This window comes from Prionailurus viverrinus, chromosome B1 (assembly GCF_022837055.1).
Source record: "Prionailurus viverrinus isolate Anna chromosome B1, UM_Priviv_1.0, whole genome shotgun sequence".
Classification (NCBI taxonomy): Eukaryota; Metazoa; Chordata; class Mammalia; order Carnivora; family Felidae; genus Prionailurus; species Prionailurus viverrinus.
The window spans coordinates 107,188,710-107,211,502 of record NC_062564.1 but is presented as its reverse complement, the minus strand read 5'-3'; the positions used below and the strand labels follow the sequence as shown (position 1 = coordinate 107,211,502).

Below are 22,793 nucleotides of genomic sequence, written 5' to 3'. Positions count from 1 at the left end.
GACCTGTTATTTTATAATTTTTGACGATCTGTAGAATGTACCAGAATGACCTAATTATGTCTGGGTTAAAGAATTCTATGTTCATCAATAAAATTCACTCTCTATTAAAATAATAACACTGACAAGTTGGTTAAAGTTGGTATTTGCAAATAAAATGCCATTAGGCAACTGTGATTCCAGGATTGCAACATATGTTACTAATCAGGTCTTTTAGAAACATTTTAATCTTTGGAAAATTATTTTTTTAATATGATATAATATCAATGGGGAGCTTGTCAAATGATCCTTTATTGAAATATTTTCCTTTGTAGTTCTTTTTTTTTTAATTTTTTTTCAACGTTTATTTATTTTTGGGACAGAGAGAGACAGAGCATGAACGGGGGAGGGGAAGAGAGAGAGGGAGACACAGAATCGGAAACAGGCTCCAGGCTCTGAGCCATCAGCCCAGTGCCCGACGCGGGGCTCGAACTCACGGACCGCGAGATCGTGACCTGGCTGAAGTTGGACGCTTAACCGACTGCACCACCCAGGCGCCCCAATTTCCTTTGTAGTTCTTAACTAGCTGGGCATTCTACTGCACCACTACTGATGTCATCTATGATGTCATGTGGGTGGCAGCCATCAACATTGGAGCCCACAGACTGGGAAGTCCCCAGGATCTCTTTAATGGTTACCTCCTCTGGCTGAAGATTGGTGCCACATTTGATTGGGCAATGTTGACAATCTCATCAAAAGTGATACTTCCACTGTGCTTAATGTTTTTCTGCTTCTTTCTGTCTCTTGGTGGTTCCTTAAAGGCTTTGATCAGGGCAGAAGCAGAAGGTCCCACTTCAATCTGGACCTGCCTGCTCTGAATGGTTAGTTTCACTGTAATTCTCAGACCCTTCTAATCACCGTTTGCCTTGGTAAAGTCATCACCAACCTTTTTTGGAAACAGACTCAGGGGGTTGATCTTCTGGGCCAGGGCAGACACGCACCAACTTCCCCAACGGGGAACCTCAGGTACAGGACTTTGATCTCATTGGGGTCAAACTTAGGTGACATGGTAGAGGCAGATGGTTTTGCATGATTCTGGAGGACTAAAGAGAGCTGCACCTGGGTCTCCTCTGAATTGAAAGCCAAAGGACTCAATATCAGTAGTTTCTGAAAGAAAGCAAGTGAATTCTGATAAACAGTTGATACCTACAAACATTGATTTTATCACTAGTACAAAACATAGCTATACAAAAATGACATTTGCGGGGCGCCTGGGTGGCTCAGTTGGTTAAGCGTCCGACTTCAGCCAGGTCACGATCTCGCAGTCCGTGGGTTCGAGCCCCGCGTCGGGCTCTGGGCTAATGGCTCAGAGCCTGGAGCCTGTTTCCGATTCTGTGTCTCCCTCTCTCTCTGCCCCTACCCGGTTCATGCTCTGTCTCTCTCTGTCTCAAAAATAAACGTTAAAATTTTTTTTTAAATGACATTTGCAAGATATATATGTTCTATTAAATATATAATAAAACCTCTTACTGAACAAACTCTTGCATGTAACTAGAAGAGGTCATATCAGAGGTAAGACAGTAATGATAAATCAGGAAGTACATTATTGAATTCAAATTTCAGCTCCATTCATTCCTAGGACAAGTTATATATGAGATTCAATTTTCTTATCTGCAAATGAGGATAGTAATAATACTTACCTCCTGTGGTTGTTGTGAAGATTAAATGAGTACATACAGTGCCTGACATATGGTAAAAACTTCATTAAGTGTTAGTTAATGTTATTGCCATTATTTTTAATGGAATTAAGATTTTTTTAATATTACAATAGAGGGAGTCCTTGAGGGTGATGGCTCTTAACTTTTGTAATTATATTGAGTACTAGAAATGAGTCTTAGTTTAGTGATACATGATAATTCTACTATTTCCACGGAAGACTCCAATTTTAACTATACAACTTTGTATCCTTCCATTATGAAACACAAATATTTCTATTTAAATACTATAGAAAAGAAACAAAGCATAAAATATTTTATCTATATACCAAATTTATTAGGGTTCCCAGAGGGAGTGTTTCCTGGGTTCCCAGGCTAAGATTAGACTGGTCAATTCAAACCAAAAATAAAGCCCCTTCCTCACTTTTTAATTGGATTGTTGCTATTGAGTTATAGGAGTTTTTTTTTTTTTATCTCATTTTGATAGTAATCTTTTATCAGATGTATAATTTGCAAATATTTCCTTCTACTCTGTGGGCTGCTCTTTTATTCTATTGATTGTGTTCTTTGATTCATAAGTTTTTAATTTTAATGTGGTGCAATTTATTTATGTTTGTTTTGTTGCTCATACTTTAGCATTACCAATGCTGTCATTTCCAAAACCAAATGCTATGAAGCTTTTCCTATTTTCTTCTAAGAGTTTTATAATTTTAGTTCTTGCATTGTAATCAATGAATTTCAGCTATTTTTTTAAAAATTTTTTTCAACGTTTATTTATTTTTTTTGGGACAGAGAGGGACAGAGCATGAACGGGGGAGGGGCAGAGAGAGAGGGAGACACAGAATCGGAAACAGGCTCCAGGCTCTGAGCCATCAGCCCAGAGCCTGACGCGGGGCTCGAACTCACGGACTGCGAGATCATGACCTGGCTGAAGTCGGACGCTTAACCGACTGCGCCACCCAGGTGCCCCTCAGCTATTTTTTTTTTAATGTGTTAAAGAGTCCAAGTTTATTTCTTGGCCTGTAGACATGCAGTTTTCCTACAATCATTTTTGAAAACATTGTCTTTTCATTGTTGGATGGTCTTTGCACCCTTGTCAAAAACCATTCACCCATATGTATGAGGGTTTATTTCTCAGCTGTCTATTCTACTCTAGTGGTGTATATGTCTGTGTTTATGTCAGTAATACCACAATGTAGAAATCGAAACAGTGTAAATTTTGAAGTTAGAAAGTGTTAAGACTTCCAACTTTGTTCTTTGTCAAGACTTGCTTTGGTTATTTGAGGTCCCTTAAGATTCCATATGAATTTTTGAATGGATTTTTTTTCTACTTGAAACATTATTATGATTTGTAATGATTTTGTTAAATTAACATGTATTAAATAGAGCCCCAGGTGAAAGATCAACAAAGCTCAACGAAGACCTCAAGGGAAGGTGAAATAGAGAAGTTTATTATGCATAGGTACACAGCATGTCTTGAGGCCACTGCATGGGGAAGTAAAGGCTTGGTGCAGAGTGTGAGGGGTAGGACCTGGGGCATGTGTTTTTATTAGTGTTCACAGGGGGCAGTGTTTTTAGGGTTTCCTGGGCTAAGGCTGGATTGGTCAATTCAAACCCAAAATAATGGGGGGTTGGTAAAATAAGCAGGGGTCTTATTTAAAGGACACATAGGTAGAAAGGAGGTAAGGCAGAAGAGATTATAATCAGGGGTATTGGGGGAGACATATCAGGAACTTAAACTTTCTTGTGACTCTCCAGGATGTTATTGAGGGCATGCGCTTGGGAGACGGGCTAGTGTTCATTCAACCGGCCAGTTAGCCCATAAAATGAATTCTGAGTAAGCAAAATCATGGAGTAGTTTAAACTCTCAACAGTATTTTGATAGGAATTTCATTGACTCTAGTTTTCAGCAAACAGATCTGTTACATCTTTGGTTAGGTTTACTCCTAGGTATTTTATGCTTCTTGGTGCAATTGTAAATGGGATCGATTTCTTGATTTCTCTTTCTGTTGCTTCATTTATTGGCCATTTGCAGCAACATGGATGGATGGAACTGGAGGGTATTATGCTAAGTGAAATAAGACAGTCAGAGAAAGACAGATGTCATATGTTTTCACTCATATGCAGAACTTGAGAAACTTAACAGAAGACCATGGAGGAAGAGAAGGGGGAAAAATAGTTACAAACTGAGGGAGGGAGGCAAACCACAAGAGACTCTTAAATACAGAGAACAAACTGAGGGTTGATGGGGAATGAGGGAAAGGGGAAAATGGGTGATGGGCATTGAGCAGGGCACTTGTTGGGATGAGCACTGGGTGTTGTATGTAAGTGATGAACCACAGGAATCTATGCCCAAAATGAAGAGCACACTGTATACACTGTATGTTAGCCAATTTGACAATAAATTATATTAATAAAAAAATGAATTGCATTGACTCTGCAGGTTCCTTTGTACAATATTGACATCTTAACAGTATTATCTTTAATCCATGAAAACAGGGTGTCTTTCAATTTATTTGTGTCATCTTTAGCCTCTTCCAGCTATATTATGTAGGTTTGAACACAAAATTCTTTTCATCTCCTTGGTTAGGTTGATTTCTAAGCAGTTATTCTTTTCAATGTTGTTGTAAATATTTTTTTTTCTAATTTCCTTCTGGGATTTTTCACTAGTATATAAAATGGAAGTATGGTGTGTTTTATATCCTTTGACTGCTAAATTCATTTACTAGTTCTAACATTTTTTGTAGGATCTTTAAGATCTTCTACATATAAGATTATGTCATGTGCAAATAGAGAAAAATTTACTTCTTCTTTTCCAATTTAGCTGACTTTTATTTCTTTCTCTTACTTAATTGGTCTGTGGAGAACTTCTAGTATCATCTTGAATAGAAGTGGTAAAAGTGGTGTTCCTTGTCTTGTGCTGGATCTTAAAGGAAAAGCTTTCAATCTCACCAACGAGTAAACTATCAGCTAAGGGTTTTTCTTCTATGGACTATTATGTCATGGTATATTTCTTCGATTCCTGGTTTGTTGAGTGTGTTTAGCATGAAAGTGTGTTAACTAATGTGATTTTTAAGGACTTTATAACTGCAAATTGACCCTAAGGATGTTAAAAATGTTACATCATTTCATTCTCTAGAAAAATTCCAAATAAAATTTGCTACATTTATTTATGGTGCAAATAGTAAGAAGAGATATGTTCTTAGACTATATATAGGCAAGGAATATGTAAAAATTGAAAAGTCAGAGCAAATTGAAAGTTGATTGGTAGGAATAGAAAGATCAATTTCCTAGGTACTATATTAGTAATACAGATTTTATTATATGATCAGATATTTAATTCTCTTAACTGTATACATTCATATAATAGACTTCGTGTATTCTATATAAATTTTAAAAGGCCATAGCATCTATTAGCATGAAGCAAAATAGCTTGCATTTAATATTTTCCTTTTTAATATGTCTATATATTTTTAAAATTTTTTAATGTTTATTTATTTTGAGAGGCAGACACAGAGTGCGAGCAAGGGAGGGACAGAGAAAGAGGGAGACACAGAATCTGAAGCAGGCTCCAGGCTCTGAGCTATCAGCACAGAGACTGACGTGGGCTAGAACTCACGAGCCATGAGATCATGATCTGAGCTGAAGATGCTTACCCAACTGAGCTACCCAGGTGCCCCAATATGTCTATATTTTATAATAGCATTTAAAAATATAGTTCATAAATTAGTCTTATTATTTAGCAACTTTGGGTATCTTATTAGTTAAATTTACTTTATAAGAAAAAGTATCTTGTAATAAAAGTATTTTACTTTGTTGACTAAAATGTACATTTATTGATTAAAACTCATTAGAAACACATTAGATTTTTTTTCCTACCAGTAATTGATATTATTAGTATTTCAAATAATATAAAATGTTGCTGTTGCTTCTAAAAATCATTAATAATTGAACAGCCTCTTTTTCTCTAATTACTGTAGTGACTGAAACACAGATTGTCAAATATATTGCTTAATAAAGAGTAAATGACAATGTTCTTCAAATATAGCTTCTCGTAGCACTAGCAAGATCTAAAGATTTAGAATTTTTATACTTAAATGATAAATATTTTCCTCTGATGAAATTAATCATATTCAATTAGTAAAGAAAATATGTATGTATAGGTTGAGGTAGAGTTGTATGGAGGAAACACAAGATCATGGTACATATGATCCTGATAAACACTTTTGATAGCTTGGGCGATGGAAATTTATTCAGCAATAATTAAAATAACAAAAGTTAAACACCAACATAAATTTAGGCTATTTCAAAATAATATTATAATACATGTTACTTCTAGAATTATTTTATATTTTTTAATCTTTATTTTCAAATCTAAAAATAATTTAATTTTTATGAAATATAAAATTACTGTCACTAGGCACTGGTTGAATTGTTAAATTGTAGCATTTGGGTGAGCTTTCTATTAGCCTGTACTTGTGTCTTAAATATTGACAGGAATTAATTAGTTACATTTGGAGATTTTTTCCTTTCTCAAGAAAGGAAGGGAGACCTTTACTATATATTAAAAAGCAACTAAAATGACAGATGCTATGATAGACACAACATAAGATAAAGCAAATGCTAGATGATTTAGGTTGGTAATTGACAAATATGTGGTACTGTTTAACACTTTTGAAGGAAAATCCTAAAGAAAGAGGATTAAGCATACAAGTTATATTTTAAATTAATCACTATTAATTTTGTACTGCTATTGCTCAATTTAACTGATTCCTTTGCTTTTTACTCTACCCTTCTTGACAACTACTTCACCCATTCTGTCTCTTCAAACTTGTACTCTTTTCTCTGTGCACCTGCTTTCTTTTTGTTTTTAATATTTTTTTTTAACGTTTATTTATATTTGAGAGACAGAGCATGAGTGGTGGTGGGGCAGAGAGAGAGGGAGACACAGAATCCGAAGCAGGGTCTGGGCTCTGAGCTGTCAACACACAGCCTGACGTGTGGCTCAAACCCAGAAACCATGACGTCATGACCTAAGCGGAAGTCGAATGCTTAACCAACTGAGCCACTAGGGTGCACCAACACCCCCCTTTTTTTAAACCTTAAGTAGACTCCATACCTAGTGCAGAGCCCATTGTGGGGCTTGAACAAGACCCTGATATCTACACTTGAGCTGACATCAGAAGTCAGATGCATAACTGACTAGGCCACCCAGGCACCTCTCTCTGTGCACCTTCTTAAGTTACACTGTTGCTCCTACTTCACTGAGGAAATGGAGTAATTTACAAGGGAACTCCACATGTTCTAAGCACTCAATGACTCACCTACTAGTTTCCAAAACTTCATTTTCTGCTTCCAGATCTGCTACAATATGTTAACTGTTTATGTTACTATCTCAGTCAGGTCCTTTCAAAGATATATATCAATTCATTATTTTTATTTTACTGAGTGTCATCAGTCTCACAAATCTCCCATTACTGTTCTACATCATTTATTTTCCTCTACTGAATCATTTCCATTATTAGCACATAAATACATGTTGGTTCCACCGTTTTAATAATAATCATTTACCTGATTTCATTTATCTTCTAGATACCACTCCGCTCCACTCCATTAAAAATCCTTGAAAGAACTGGCTCTACCTTATGTCTCCAACACTTCTTTTTACATTCTCTGGTCTAATCCACCTTTATCCACATGGCTTCACCCAAACTGTTATTGTCACGGTCATCAAAGAGCATTATATGTCACATAAATTCACCCCACTCATTTTGCACACTTTTCCCATTTTATTCCAGCACCCCACACTGTTCTCCCATCTCATCTTTTCAATTTCTCCCCAACCTGTTATGATTGGAAAATTCCAAGATTTAGTATTCATTCCTTTCTTCATCTCTTTCTTTACCCTCTCCTCTGGGGATTTCATCCCTCCTCTTGTGTTTAAATATCATCTATATATTGAGTTCCCCAAACTTGTATCTTTAAGCCTTAGCCTATGTCCTGACTTCTGAAATTTTATATCACAAAACATACTTAGCATAGAAACATGGGGGTACAATTAACATCTCAAAATTAACATGTATAAAGCTGAATTTCTTATGTTATTCCATCCTGACCTCATCCTCACCCAGTCTTCAGTTTACCCCTTCATAATCAATGCTGACTTCACCCTTCCTTCCAGTTGTTCAGTTGAAAAGCTTGAAATAATTTGCTATCCCCCAACACATACATTGTTTCCTTTTTTAAAAAAATATTTTTAAGTAATCTGTACACCCAGTGTGAGACTTGAACTCACAACCCCAACATGAAGAGTCTCATGCTCCATGGCCTGAGCCAGCCAGGCACCCCTATATGAATTGTTTTCAAGGTCACAGGTCAATCACCTTAACTGTGATACCTCACTCTATGCCATATGGATTTACATCAGTAGCCTTTTAACTGATGTTTCAGATTCCATCTTATTCTTCATACTCCTAACAAGAATTATTCTTATAACATGAGAATCATTCCACATCTGTTCCAAATTTCCCCGTGGTTTCTCATTTTCTTCAGGACAAAGGTCAAATCCACATGAATACCACCTACCTCTAACCCATCTCTAATCTCATCTCCTTCCTCTCTTACAGATTCCCTCTGCTATAGCAGTGTTGGGTTTTGCTGATTCTAGAACACACCAGGCATTAACCTGCCATATAATCTTTGTTCTGTCTGCTGCCTCCATCTGGAATGTTCTTCCTCCATATAACTTTCGCAATTTCACCTCCTTGATATTTCTACTCAAATACCACTCAAATACCAGCTACCTTGGATTTTAATCTCCCCAACTCAATTGATGCTATTTACCCTAATTTTTCCATGACATTTATAACCTTATACTTTGTTACATAACAAATGATTTCGTATTTATAATATACTGTATTATTTATTATACTATTTTCATTCTCTGCCTTTCCAGAATATTGAATGCAGAGATCGTTTGAAGTTCTTTTCACTAGTAGATTCTAAGTGCACAGAAGAGTGCTTACACATTCATAAATAATTACTGGATGTATGAATAAGTAAATAACTGAACCTACATAATATGGAAATGTATTCACCTGCTACATCATAAGGCATATACAAACATGTATATAAAAAGAATAAGATTAAAAAATAAGTACCTGCATTAGACACCTTAACTTCATCATAAAACACAATGGGCCATTGTGAATGCTTGTGGGTATTGTTGTTATTGTTGAGGTAATATTTATAAAGAAAGGAAAATAGATTAAAATTTCTACTTTTTAATTTTAAATATTTTCATATGCAGTGCCAAATTAAACTGAGCTTGGTTTACTTATATTTAATTGTTTTGGGGCTTTGAATGATAAAATAAATGTATCATTAAGAAATATTAAGAAGTATGATATAAAGTACAATGAGTTGCACTGGAGTATTAGATATTTAACGTAGTGCAAGAAATACACTAACTACATTCCAAATTTATTATGTGTGTCTTATTAATACTTTTATTATTAAAAATTAAAATCTTATTGATTGATGAATAAAATGCAGTGTAAATATTCTAGACTGAGCGAGATGGTGTGATTTCTAATTATAATTCCACCACTACCTTACAGACACAGAATGGGGCAAAATATTTGTTTCCTGCACTTGAGACTTTTCATATGTATAATTTGAAAGTTCAGTTAGAGGGCTAAGTTTCTTTCCAGCTCTGAAAATATATGACTTTGTCAGATAAAAAAGTAATTTTAAGTATTTTAAAATGCTTTTAGAGTTGCAAGCTCTATTCTATGAGATGTCCAAGTGATATGTACTTTTTTATAATAGTTACCCAGATGTTTCTGCTTAAACTTTTAGATCCAATAGTCAATGGATGAGAAAAAAAGAGAAGCATAAATTTTATAATTAAAATCACAACAGGCTTATAACAATTCAGGAGTTTTTGATCTATAAATTTTTGAATCATATTTTTATATTAAACTATGCTTTGTTGAAAAGAATAAAAAGTATTTTTTGAAAAAAATATTTTAATTTAATTTTCATGATAGTAAGATTTTAGGTTCAATTTTATCAAATTTTAGAAGTACTCTTGGGATATTTCACCTAAAGTCAGATTTCTCTGCATTTTCTTTGAAGTTATTTTATAACGTATTCTTCTGGTTTGGAGTGCCATATTTACAGTTCTTAATTACTCAGGATCTTTCTCTTACAGGTTGTATGTTTTGTCTCAGAGCATAATTACATCATGTGAATTTCCTGTATCTCATATACTGTATTGCCAGCTGTCCTTAACAACACCAACCATGACACTTCTGTGTAAGCACATAAGAAAGGGCTTATTGTATATATGGAGACAGAATTTACATAGATACATTTCCTAAAACTTTATCGACAGGAATGTCAAATTCCAAGATGAAGAATAGTATTATGTGAAATATCTACAAGAGAAAAAGATTCCAACAGTATTTAGCAAATAAAATGTGACATATTACTGATAGCATTTACTGAAAGTAGTCTGAGTTTATATAAAGTAAATTCATATGTTAGGCAAAATAATGGGAAAGAGGAAAGAATTGCATTTCTATGCCTAAAGTTTACATAATTTTGGGGTGTTTTTGGTTTGCTCACAGTTTGAGAAATATGGGCTAGGAACTCTAAATAATGAATAATTATTATCAACTACTGCTTTTATAATAAGATATTGAGGCAAGCACGGAAAAGGATATTTAATCAATCATTTTGGTTTTAATTTTCACAAGGCTGCATACTTTTAAAGGTTTCTAGTATCATTTATATCTTTTTTCACCCCTCAGAGGAACACATGTCGAAACAATGAATAGAATATATCACCAATGTTTCGAATGTGGTACATACGGGAAATTGAACTAGACATGTTTTAGTCCTTATCTAAATTCTCTTAAAGTTAAATTCTCACAACAATGCAAGGTAGCTATCAGTCCCATTTCACAATGGGATGAAAGGAATTGCCTTTCAGTATGAAAGGAACTGCCTAAGCTCAAACAGTTGTAGAAATTTTTTCAGCTATATACACTATTTCCAATGGGCATGTTCACAAGTATGGGTATGTATTCAAACTCAGGACTGCTTCACTGAAGGTACTACATATGAATTCTTAAATGTTTCTTAGAAAGTTGATACCAATAGATGATTATTAGCAAATCTTACAGTGTTCTGGTGACTAGCATCATGTCATTATCATAGATAAATTAATCCTTTTAGAAAAGACCCTTAACTACAGAGAGCAAACTGATGGTTACCCGAGGGGAGGGATGGAGGAACAGGTGATGGGGATTAAGGAGTGTGCTTGCTGTGATGAGCTTGGGTGTTGTATACAAATTGAATCACTATACTGTATGCTTGCAACTGATACACTGTATGTTAACTAACTGGAATACAAACAAAAAAACTTTAAAAAAGAAAAGCATTTTTAGGGTCAACAAGTAACATAGAGCATGTTTAATACTTACTTTATATTATTTTTATTATAGAAGCAAAAACATTTTCCCAACAGAAGGTCTTAGATTCTATACCGTTTTATATTTTTGTGATGTACTGAAATATTAACAGGGAAACAGTGCTGTTAAACAATACTCTACAAGTGCAGTGGGAAACATGACTTCATAAGAAGAAATTGGTTTTATAAGATTATTGTATACTTTTCCATATGATCTCTAATTTGATACATTTTTATTATATCCTAGAACATGTTGCCTGTGCTTACTGTAGATATAAAGTAATGCTGAATTCCACAACATCATAAAACAGCTTACAGTATAAGCAAAGACATCTGTTAATAGTACCATGAATACATATGAACTGTGGTGCTCAAACGGCTTTGTTAGCAAAGCATCGCCTCCTAATTTATTTTTACAGCAAATGAAAGCCTCATTTTTCATGGTTTGGTAGTTGCATTCAAACATACCAATAATTTCAAATGCAATCACTTCTATACAGCCAATTTTATTTTTGAACAGAAGATGGAATTGTTAATGTTCTGTTGATGGGGAGACAGCTTCTCCAGCAGCAGCTGCCTCAATCTTTGCTTGATATTTTTAAATTGATTTTAAAGTAATATTTTTAGCAAAATTTAGGAAGTTTGATTTTACATAAGAATTGGATATGATTTCCAAATATACAAAACTGAAAATTATAAACATTCTCTCTCAGAGCCTTGGAACCGGTCATTTATTTTCCTATATTTTTGGTAGCTGAAAGTATTTTTACATAGGAAAATGAAAATATTAAAGATTTTTATGATTAACACATGTCACAAGAAATTATCTATAAGTAAGAGGTATATGAAAACAATATCCTTTAGAGAACAGAATACAGATTCTGGGAAATTATATGACCGTGGAAAACTTTAACTTTTTCAAATAGGTTACTTCATATACCATTTAAAAAAATTTAATGTTGATTTATTTTTGACAGAGAGAGAGAAAGAGACACACAGAGCTTGAGCGGGCGAGGGGCAGAGAGAGAGGGAGACACAGAATCCGAAGCAGCTCCAGCCTCTGAGCTGTCAGCACAGAGCCCGACGCAGGGCTCGAACTCACAGACTGTGAGATCATGACGTGAGCTGAAGTCGGATACTCAACAGACTGAGCCACCCAGGCGCCCCCTTCATATACCACTTTTAAATCACATATTCCAAAGTAGGGATGACAATTTGATATGTATGTATTTTCATTTATTCCTGAGTCACAAGATATAAAATGATATAACCTTCACCCTAAATATATAACTCTTGACTTCCAGGTCAAATATTAGTGTTTGCCTAAAGAATTCTATATTGAAGTTTGGCAAAATTTTATAAACACGTTACAGCATTATGTTGTCTATAAATTGCAACAATAACAATATTATTTAATGACTCACTTAAGCATTTGTGTAAAAGAGTTTAATGCTTCTCAAAATGCTCCAAAATATAAACGAATGAAGTTTGATAGAAATTAAATGACAGTAGCAGCATTGTAAGAATCTATCATAAAACAATGATAGAGATAATAAAGTAATGACACATTTTGTCATGTAACAAACACCTGGCATGCAAGATAAATGAGGATGTGGGATAAACTTGCAAGTCTAGAAGACAATGACACGATTACTACCAATTATGGTAATATTTTTGTTTTAAATGTAATATTTTAAATGTAAATTATAATTTATAATTTCCACTTATAGGCTTCAAACATTTTTTCACTCTTCTATATACAGTAACATGTTTTTCTCACAACTTTACCAAGAAAATTCCATTATTATCTGCTGTTAATATATGAAGTTTCAGAAGGAAAACAACACAAGCCACACAACTAAAGAAAATGAGACCAGGATTTGTGTGCAACTTGACAGTCACTGCAGGCTATCATTTTAATTGTGAAACACAAAGAATCACACATAGTGAATTTTAAAAATCATTTTTTAACAAAGACCACGAGGACAGATGGTAAACAAAAAGCTGAAAATCTCTCTCTTGAACTGCTGATATCATGATCCCATGTCACTTTCAGAAGCATAGGCATTATAAGGCAGAGAGAGTGTGCCTGTGACACATGGGAGAATAAGGCCAAGGTAGACAGTGGCCTGCATCGTTGCCATATTGAACACAAGAGGTGCTTTATGATATGAAACACAAACCTAGACCAGCTAGGAACATCAGTGCTCCAGTGTCACCTAGGTTACCTATCTCTGCTCCTCTAATGCCAGCTCCCTTAGAAAATTACAAACCAGCAGCTACATCACCTTCCTCAACAGAGACACCAGAAACCCCGCCGAAGACACTGGGGGAAACAAGAAGAACTCCATCAGCTCAGCATTGCAGTCCAACAAATGGGAATGGCAGGGTGACTGAGTCCTTCAAATGGCCTTTGGCAAAACGATCAAACTCAAGTGTCTGGCACAAAATTCATGAATGATCTGCACTAAGGGACTCTATGCTGGAATCAGTATTTTGGTTGTGGTGCTGCTAACTTTTTGGTTATCATCATTACCAGAAAGTATTTCTACATCAGAAACAAGTGGCAGCAACTAGATATGGTTTCATTTCAGGCCCTCTAATTGGAGTTTTGCAAAGTGCATCTCATGTGTGCATCCAAGCAGCTGATACCTACTTTATTGAGGAGCATCTTTACGTACTGGATGAAGACCCAGTGCCCATCTACTGCTTTATGCCCATGACTGCAGAAGACAGTGATCAGATGACACTGTGAAAGATTCTTTTAAGCTCCAGGGTCATTTTTCTCTGTCAGTTCTGCCTGGTGGAGAGACGGTAGCTCAACTCAATGTAGTATCAATGATATTGATAATACAGTCCTATTTTTTAACCCTAAAATGGACTCAATCTTTCTGGGCATTACAGAGCTCTATTCTAAATATCAATACTGTAAAGATGCATTTTTTTTTTAGACCCCATGAATCCTATATACTTTAAAAAGAATACTCATCGGGAAGACAGGAAATGGTTTCTATCCTGGTCTCCCATCAAGGAAAGAAGAATCGTCAGTAAAAGCAACAAATCTGATTTGACAATTAAATACTTTCCTTGGAAGCATTTCATGATTATTTTTTCTCTTATAATTCTAAATGTAACATATCTTGGGTTTTAATTTATTAGAGATAATAATATCCATACCACCTCGATGTATAGTGATAATTCCAATAAGATGGTACTTCTGAGGAGTCTTTGAAAAGCAAAAACACTTCAGAAAGGCAAGGGTTAAAAAAAATGGGGGGGGTAGCTTAGTAGGTTAAGCATCTGATTCTTGATTTCAGCTCCGGTTATGATTTTGCAGTTTGTGAGTTCGAGCCCTGCAGTGGGCTTTGCGCTGACAGTGTGGAATCTGTTTGGGAGTCTGTCTCTCTCTCCCTCTCTGTCTCTCTCTCCCTCTCTGTCTCTCTCTCTGCCCTCCCCACTCTCAAATAAATAAATAAATAAACAAACAAATAAATAAACAAACAACAAACAAACTTAAAAAATTCCCAGTATTTTTTAGTAATAGCAGATCTATCATTAGTGTTCAATAAATAATTTGTGTAATGTTACATTTCTAAATCACTTGCAATATGGTATCTCTTATTATTTCAGCAACTTTCTTTGGAAAAAGTTAATGTTGGATAATTTGGCTATCATCTTATATTGAATATAAAATTTGTTAATAGCTGAGAGGTAGAATGGGTAAAAGGGAGATGTTTAGTTAATACAAAACTCTTTTCTATAGGGGCACCTGGGTAGCTCAGTCAGTTAAGCATCTGACTTCAGCTCAGGCCATGATCTCATGGTCTGTGAATTCGAGCCCCACGTTGGGCTCTGTACTGACAGCTCAGAGCCTGGGGCCTGCTTCGAATTCTGTGTCTCCCTCTCTCTCTGCCCTCCCTTGCTCATGCTCTGTCTCTCTCTGTCTCAAAAATAAATTTAAAAGAAGATAAAAAAAGAACAACTCTTTTCTCTAAAGATATCAGTGTTGGAAAACGTACTGAATTTTGTTTTGTTTTTGATCTTTCAAGACACAATTGAGATTCCATTATCTACAGTCTGTCTTGGAAAATTAGGATACTAATGAAATTAAGCCTATATATATATATATATATATATATATATATATGCATTTTATTAAGCCTATATATATGTATACATAAATAAATGTTTATTTATTTTGGGAGAGAGACAAGAGAGAGAGACAGGGGTCGGGTACAGAGAGAGAGAGAGAGAGAGAGAGAGAGAGAGAGAGAATTTCAAGAAAGCTCCATGTTGTCAGCACAGAGTCTGATAGAGGACTCAATCTCATGAACCATGAGTTCATGACCAGAGCCAAAATCAAGAGTTGGATGCTAGGGGCGCCTGGGTGGCTCAGTCGGTTAAGCGTCCGACTTCGGCTCAGGTCATGATCTCACAGCTTGTGGGTTCGAGCCCCGCGTCGGGCTCTGTGCTGACTGCTCAGAGCCTGGAGCCTGTTTCAGATTCTGTGTCTACCTCTCTCTCTGCCCCTCCCCCGATCATGCCCTGTCTCTCTCTGTCTCAAAAATAAATAAACGTTAAAAAAAAAATAAAAAAAAAAAAAAGAGTTGGACGCTTAACTGAGTCACCCACATGCCCCGAGTGTATACTTAAACATAATAAATTTTGCACATCTTAAAGTAGCTGAGCTAATCTTCCATTGATGCTTACTCTCTCTCTCTCTCTCAAAAAAAGAGTGTGTATATATATATATATATATATATAGTCTCTCTCTCTCTCTCTCTCTCTCTCTCTATATATATATATATATATATAGTCTAGCCTAAGAACTAAATTATCAAATTTATAGTAAAGGGATTATTTTATTAATACTTTCCATAAAAGTAATATTTTTAAACCAAAAAACTCATTTCCTTTGCTGTAAACAACAAAAAAATTAGCATTCACAGTTTACCCTACCTGATAGCAAAGTAGTGCTTTCAGACTTAAGCATTAACGCTTAAGACAAAAGCTGACAACATTACAGAAAACACAGCATAAGCTTAAATCTGAGACGTTTCTACTGAAATGGCTCCTAAAAGCATCCTCAATGATTTATAGGTTATTAAAGCCAATGCACACTTTGTGGTTTTGTATTCATCACTGTACATTAAATCTTGCTTTTAAACTATTCCCCTACATAGAAAACATAGAACGATAGTCTGCTGATGCTAGAAGAAGATATTTCTTCTGAAAATATGAAAATCCTCAGAATTCACAGTATTTCATTCTAATAATACCAAATAAACATTTTTGGTTTGTAATTGACATTCTTTTTTGCACTTTTTCTGATAGTTTCTGAAGCAAACTTCCTAAGGTAAAGTATACTTAAAGCAAGGGAGAATTTGGATATTGCCCTATTACCTCTTTGAAACTTATTTTGGTGTTTCAATTATGAAGTACTAAAAACTTGAAATGCTCACCTAGCTAATTATGCATTATGTTTTTGAGAATACTTTTTTGAAAAGCCATCTTACGCCTTTGTGAATTAAAAAAAAAATACATGCTATAGTCCTACTATATCAAATAAAACAGAATTTAAGTTCAGTGGAATTAAAATTCTATATAACACACCTTTGATTTTACCCATCCTGGGAGAAACCTTGGGCACACATTCATTATCTTTAAGAAAGTCAATGGAGAACCATACCCATCACATGAGATAACGTCACTAGATGTGTCTTATTGAAAATGCTGAACCTGGATATGTTGCTCCTTTGAGAAAATTTAAAAATACCCAGCATTGGGGCGCCTGGGTGGCGCAGTCGGTTGAGCGTCCGACTTCAGCCAGGTCACGATCTCGCGGTCCCGGAGTTCGAGCCCCGCGTCGGGCTCTGGGCTGATGGCTCAGAGCCTGGAGCCTGTTTCCGATTCTGTGTCTCCCTCTCTCTCTGCCCCTGCCCCATTCATGCTCTGTCTCTCTCTGTCCCAAAAATAAATAAACGTTGAAAAAAAAATTTTTTTTAAAAATACCCAGCATTAAATAAGTAAAATAATTTGTTTCCCTGCTTAAAACACTGCCTGTCGGGATGTGGTCAATTAACCAACATGCAGTAACAGATATAAAACACCTTTCAGTGTTTTGACTTCTTGAAAATTATATAGAAAAGCTTGATTTGTCTGTTACTGTTGAGAAGACACATTTACTGTTAATACTTTGAATGGTAGGATAATACTACTGGTATAATTTCTCTTTACCTTTCAATTCTAGTGTATTCCCAAAACATGGTATAGAATCCCTAAAATATAAAGAATCAGTAGTACTATGAATGTAATGAATCTTGTTTCTTTTCTATATACAAATTATAGTAACAAATTTAACCAGTCATATGTACATAATGTAGCATTATTCATACATAATAATTTCTAATGAATTGCAATTGAATTTAGATAACTTCACAATATACTCTAAAACTATCCTATCTAGTAATAAACATTATCAAGGGTTCAACTATTATCTTAAAAACCCTATTTAAAATTAAATGTTCATTTTATAGATTTTAAGTTTTAAAATGTAATGGAATGTGTGAAAGGGCTGACTCTTCTAATTGAAAGGGGTTTAGAACACACTTTTTTTTTCTTTTTTTTTTTTAATTTTTTTTTCAACGTTTTTTATTTATTTTTGGGACAGAGAGAGACAGAGCATGAACGGGGGAGGGGCAGAGAGAGAGGGAGACACAGAATGGGAAACAAGCTCCAGGCTCCGAGCCATCAGCCCAGAGCCCGACGCGGGGCTCGAACTCACGGACCGCGAGATCGTGACCTGGCTGAAGTCGGACGCTTAACCGACTGCGCCACCTAGGCGCCCCTTTTTTTTTTCTTTTTTACAGGACACTTATAACTCACACATGAGCAGACTTGAGGATGTCTTCTATTTTTATTTTCAAATGAAGAAATGGGTTAATAGAAAGAAAGGGGAAAGGCATTCACATATTTCAAGATTGAAATTTAACCCTCTCCTGATTATTTTTTGAATTTTGTTTTATTCTTCGCTCATCTTCATCTTTTTCGCTTCTCCACTTGGGGATAATACTCAGTGTCAGCAAGAGCCCTTGAGATATCAAATTCTTATAGTGTGCCACGGTGGTTAATAAATCATAATTACATTGACATCTTCTGCAAAAGGGTAGGAAGTTTGGTGGCTTTTGAACTTATGCCAACATCATACTTTCTTGAGTGAGTTATTATTTTGATGAAAACTGAATCATAATTATACTTTCCAAAACCCAGTAAATAACTGTTTAGTATTCTTACAAATAGTAAAATGTAAGTGCTAGTTTGGGAAACTTGATTTATTCATAGTGTTTGTTGCAGATTTTCTTAAAGAATATCCATTATTATGCCATATAAAAGAAGGAAGTCTTGCCACTTGTTACCACATGGATGGAGTGTGAGGACATTATACTAAGTGAAGTAAGTCAGTGAAAGACAAATACTATATAAACTCATTTGTATTTGGTATCTTAATCAGGGACTTTATTGGTTAAAACTGATAAAGTCACTTATCTGATGGTATATACTTTAATACACCTTCCTATTCCTGGACACAGTTTAGGCTACTCTGGCCTGTTTTTGCTTATGCATTTTATTCTTTTTATTTCTGACATGTCTATTCCATTTCATTGGTCTATCTGTCTATTTTTGTCCCAGTACCATACTAATTTGATTACTACAGATTTGTGGTATATCTTAAAATCCAGTATTATGGTACCTCCAGCTTTGTTCTTCTTTCTCAGGATTGCTTTTGCTATTCTGGTCTTCTGTAGTTCCATATAAATTTTAATATTATTTGTTATAGTTTTGTGAAAATTGCTGTTGATATTTCGATAAGTATTGCATTGAAACTAGACGCTGCCTTGGGTAATATAGACATTAAACAATATTAATTATTCCAATGCATGAGCACATTTTTTTCCATTTATCTGTGTCACCTTCAAGAAACAGAAAAGAGACCCTAAAATTAAACCCAAGATAATAGGGTTAATTAATCTATGACAAATGAGGCAATAATATAGATTGGGGAGAAACAGCCATTCAATAAATGGTGCTGGGAAAACAGGACTAGCTACATGTGAAAGAATGAAACTGGATCACATACTAACACAATACACAAAAATAAACTCGAAATGGATTAAAGATCTAAGTATAAGACCTGAAATCATAAAAAAAACAAAACAAAACAAAACAAAAAAACTAGAAGAGAGCACAACAGTAACTTCTCTGATATCAGCTGTAGTAACATTTTACTATATATGTCTCCTGAGACAATGGAAATAAAAGCAAAAATAAACTATTGGGACTACATCAAAATAAAAAGATTTTCCACAGTGAAACAAAAAGGCAACCTACTAAATGGGAGCAGATATTTGCCAATGATATGTCCAATAAGGGGTTAATATCCAAAATATATAAATAACTCCTACAACTCAACACCAAAGAAAACAACCAAAAATTGGGCACAGGACACAAATAGATATGTTTCCAAAGAAGACATATAGATGGCGAACACACATGTGAGAAGATGCTCAACATCACTCATCATCAGGGAAATGCAAATTAAAACCACAGTGAGGTATCACAATACCAATTAGAATGGCTGAAACAAAAATGACAAGAAATAACAAGTTTTGGTGACGTGAAGAAAAGGGAACTCTTGTTCAGTATTGGTGGGAATGTACATTAGTACAGCCACTGTGGTAAACAGTATAAAGGTTACTGAAAAAATTAAAAATAGAAATACCATATGCTCCAATAATTCCACTATTTAACTAAAGAAAACAAAAGCAGTAATTTGAGAAAATATATACATTCCTATGTCTATTGCAGCATTTTTGTAATAGCCAAGATGTGGAAGTAACCTAGGTGTCCATCAATAGATGAATGGATAAGGCAAATACACACACACACACACACACACACACACACACACAAACAGGGGTATTACACAATAAAAGATGAGACTGTGCCATTTGAGAGAACACTGATGGATCTAGAGGGTATTATGCTAAGTAAAATAAGTCAGACAAAGAATGACAGATTCCATATAATTCCATTCATAAGTGGAATCTACAAAAGAAAGAAAGAAAGAAAGAAAGAAAGAAAGAAAGAAAGAAAGAAACAAAGAAACAAAGAAAATCAGAGCTAAAAGTACAGAGAACTGATGGTTGCCAGAGAGGAGGGAAGTGAGTGGGGGGTTGAGCAAAATGAGTGAAGGGGAGTGGGAGATATAGGCTTCAAATGGAATGAATAACTCGTGGGAATAAAAGACACACCATAAGGAATATAGGTAATGATATTATAATAGCAATGTAACGGATGGATGGTAGCTATACTTGCGGTGAAGATAGCTCAATGTATGAACTTGTCAAATCACTAAGTTGTACACCTGAAACTGATATAACATTGTGTATCCACTATCCTCAATTATTTTTTCTTTCTCAGCAAGGCCTGAGTTACTGGAATTTTTTTTTTCCACATAAGAGAAGATACTACCTCAACAATGATAAAGGGAAAAAGGAAATTTGTTAGCCTTCTTTAATTACTTGGAAAAATTTCTTAATGAGGGGGAAGATTAGAATAACAGCCTACATATTATATATGGAAAAATTAATTATCTTCTTAATTGGTTTGGGTAACAAGTCAAAAAAATCTTGAGTGAGAATACCTCAGAGCTAGATATAAATATTCTTAATTTTCTTTACTACTGGTCATTGCTCCCTAAATTGATTAATTAAATTTTAAAGGATAACATTTAGTTTAATTTTAAAAACATGTTCAAAAGAAGTCAAGATTCTTCCAATTTAGAAAGGCAAACCTATAATTTAGGTTTATAATAGCATTAAAATTATGTTCTGCTTGACTTCTTTTAAAGCAACCTCCATAGCTAAAACTTTGATGAACTCTGTATGCCTTTAGAAGAGTCATTTTGCCTTCTCTGGAGTTGTAAATAATGGATTAGTAATGTATAATGTGTTCCTGAAAGCTAGTACTGCCTTGTTTAACACTATCTGTCAGTTATAATGATGCTGAAATAGAACTCAATATGAAAGGAATGTTGGGGAATGTATTGCTGTGCAATGTAAATGTGAATGAATTTGTATCAATTGCTTCATTTTTAATGCAATTGTGTGTTACCTGTATCTCAAAAAGATAGCCCAGCATGTGACATTTGGTTTGATACTTTTTGACACTCTGGAATATAGATGATGTTATAAGTTTGATTTAGATAGCATAAAAACCCCCAAAACCTTACTATCTTTTTTTTTTAAATATGAAGATGAAGCTATTTAGGGAATCATATGGTGTTAGAATATTGTGTCTGAATTAAAAATATTCCTAAGTGCTTATAATAAAGCATTTAAATAATATGATTGTGAGCAGCTCTAAAATTTTTCTCAGCACAAAAATGATAGGATGTAACATTCAGCTAGAAGTAGCTAATGAGTTAAAATATATTTGATATACTTGCCAACGTCCTAAAATCAGATTCAGAAAATATGTTTGAATTAATGAGAAATGTCAGCTCACCAATTGAGAAATCATAGCTCAATTGCCTTACAAACTAGATTGGGCTCTCAGAACCCAATTCCTACCACAGATTATTTTTCATATTAGAAAAGGGGAAGCGAGGGCACCTTGTGAGCTCTCATCAGTTGATTTGATTATAATAAAAAGGGAAACTTAAAAAGGGAATCTTGAGATATTCTAGGAAATGTATTACAATGATCAAATGAGATGACCTCATATTAATTTACATGTCTGTATTGCCAAATGTTTCTGGACTTGAGTGTATTAATAAGCTAAATACCACAAAAATGCTGCACATAATGTATTCCTTTCTTCTCTTCATAAAATTACACTTCTTTGTGTAATATTTTTTAAAACATGGCACCTTGTGTTAAAGAAGCCCCATTTTTACAATTTGAAATTTACTATACAAAATTAACTTGCTTTTAGAAACAAATCCATTTTAGGATTATTTTTGTTAAACACTGTAGGTATTTTAATGACTAAGTGTATGCACTAAATGTATACCTAAATAGTTTGGATTTAATTTCACTCACATGAGTTGAGACATTCATAGTAATGTGTATACTAGAGTTGTTCTGATATACAAGCACAATTTTCTCATAAATACCCATAGTTAAGTATGCTATATTTCCCACAAATGATTTTGAATAAAGAAGACTCCATTAGGATTTTATGTGATTCCATAATTCATAAAAATTCCATAATTTAATTAAAAAACTGGTGGAAATAATAATAGCAATAATAATACTAATAATACTATGTAATGGCTGTTGTGGTTTAAACTGTGTCAGGGTATTTTACAAACTGTATTACATGAACCACCTCACTGACACATAATTTTATGTGTATAATATAGTTAATGCTCCCATTAAAAAAAATTAAGTTTATTCATTTTTTAGAGAGAGAGAGAGACAGAGCATGAGCAGGGGTGGGGCAGAGAAAGAGAGAGGTAAACACAGAATCCAAAGCAGGCTCCAGGCTCCGTACTGTCAGCACAGAGCCTAACGCGGGGCTCAAACACAGGAACCGCGAGATCATGACCTGAGCCCAAGTCG

At 34.6% G+C, this 22,793-nt stretch overlaps 1 pseudogene; it reads right to left on the bottom strand.

Moving 5' to 3' along the window:
- Window positions 1-554: 554 nt before the first annotated feature.
- On the bottom strand, window positions 555-1,044 carry LOC125164608 (60S ribosomal protein L12-like; annotated as a pseudogene).
- Window positions 1,045-22,793: the final 21,749 nt, after the last annotated feature.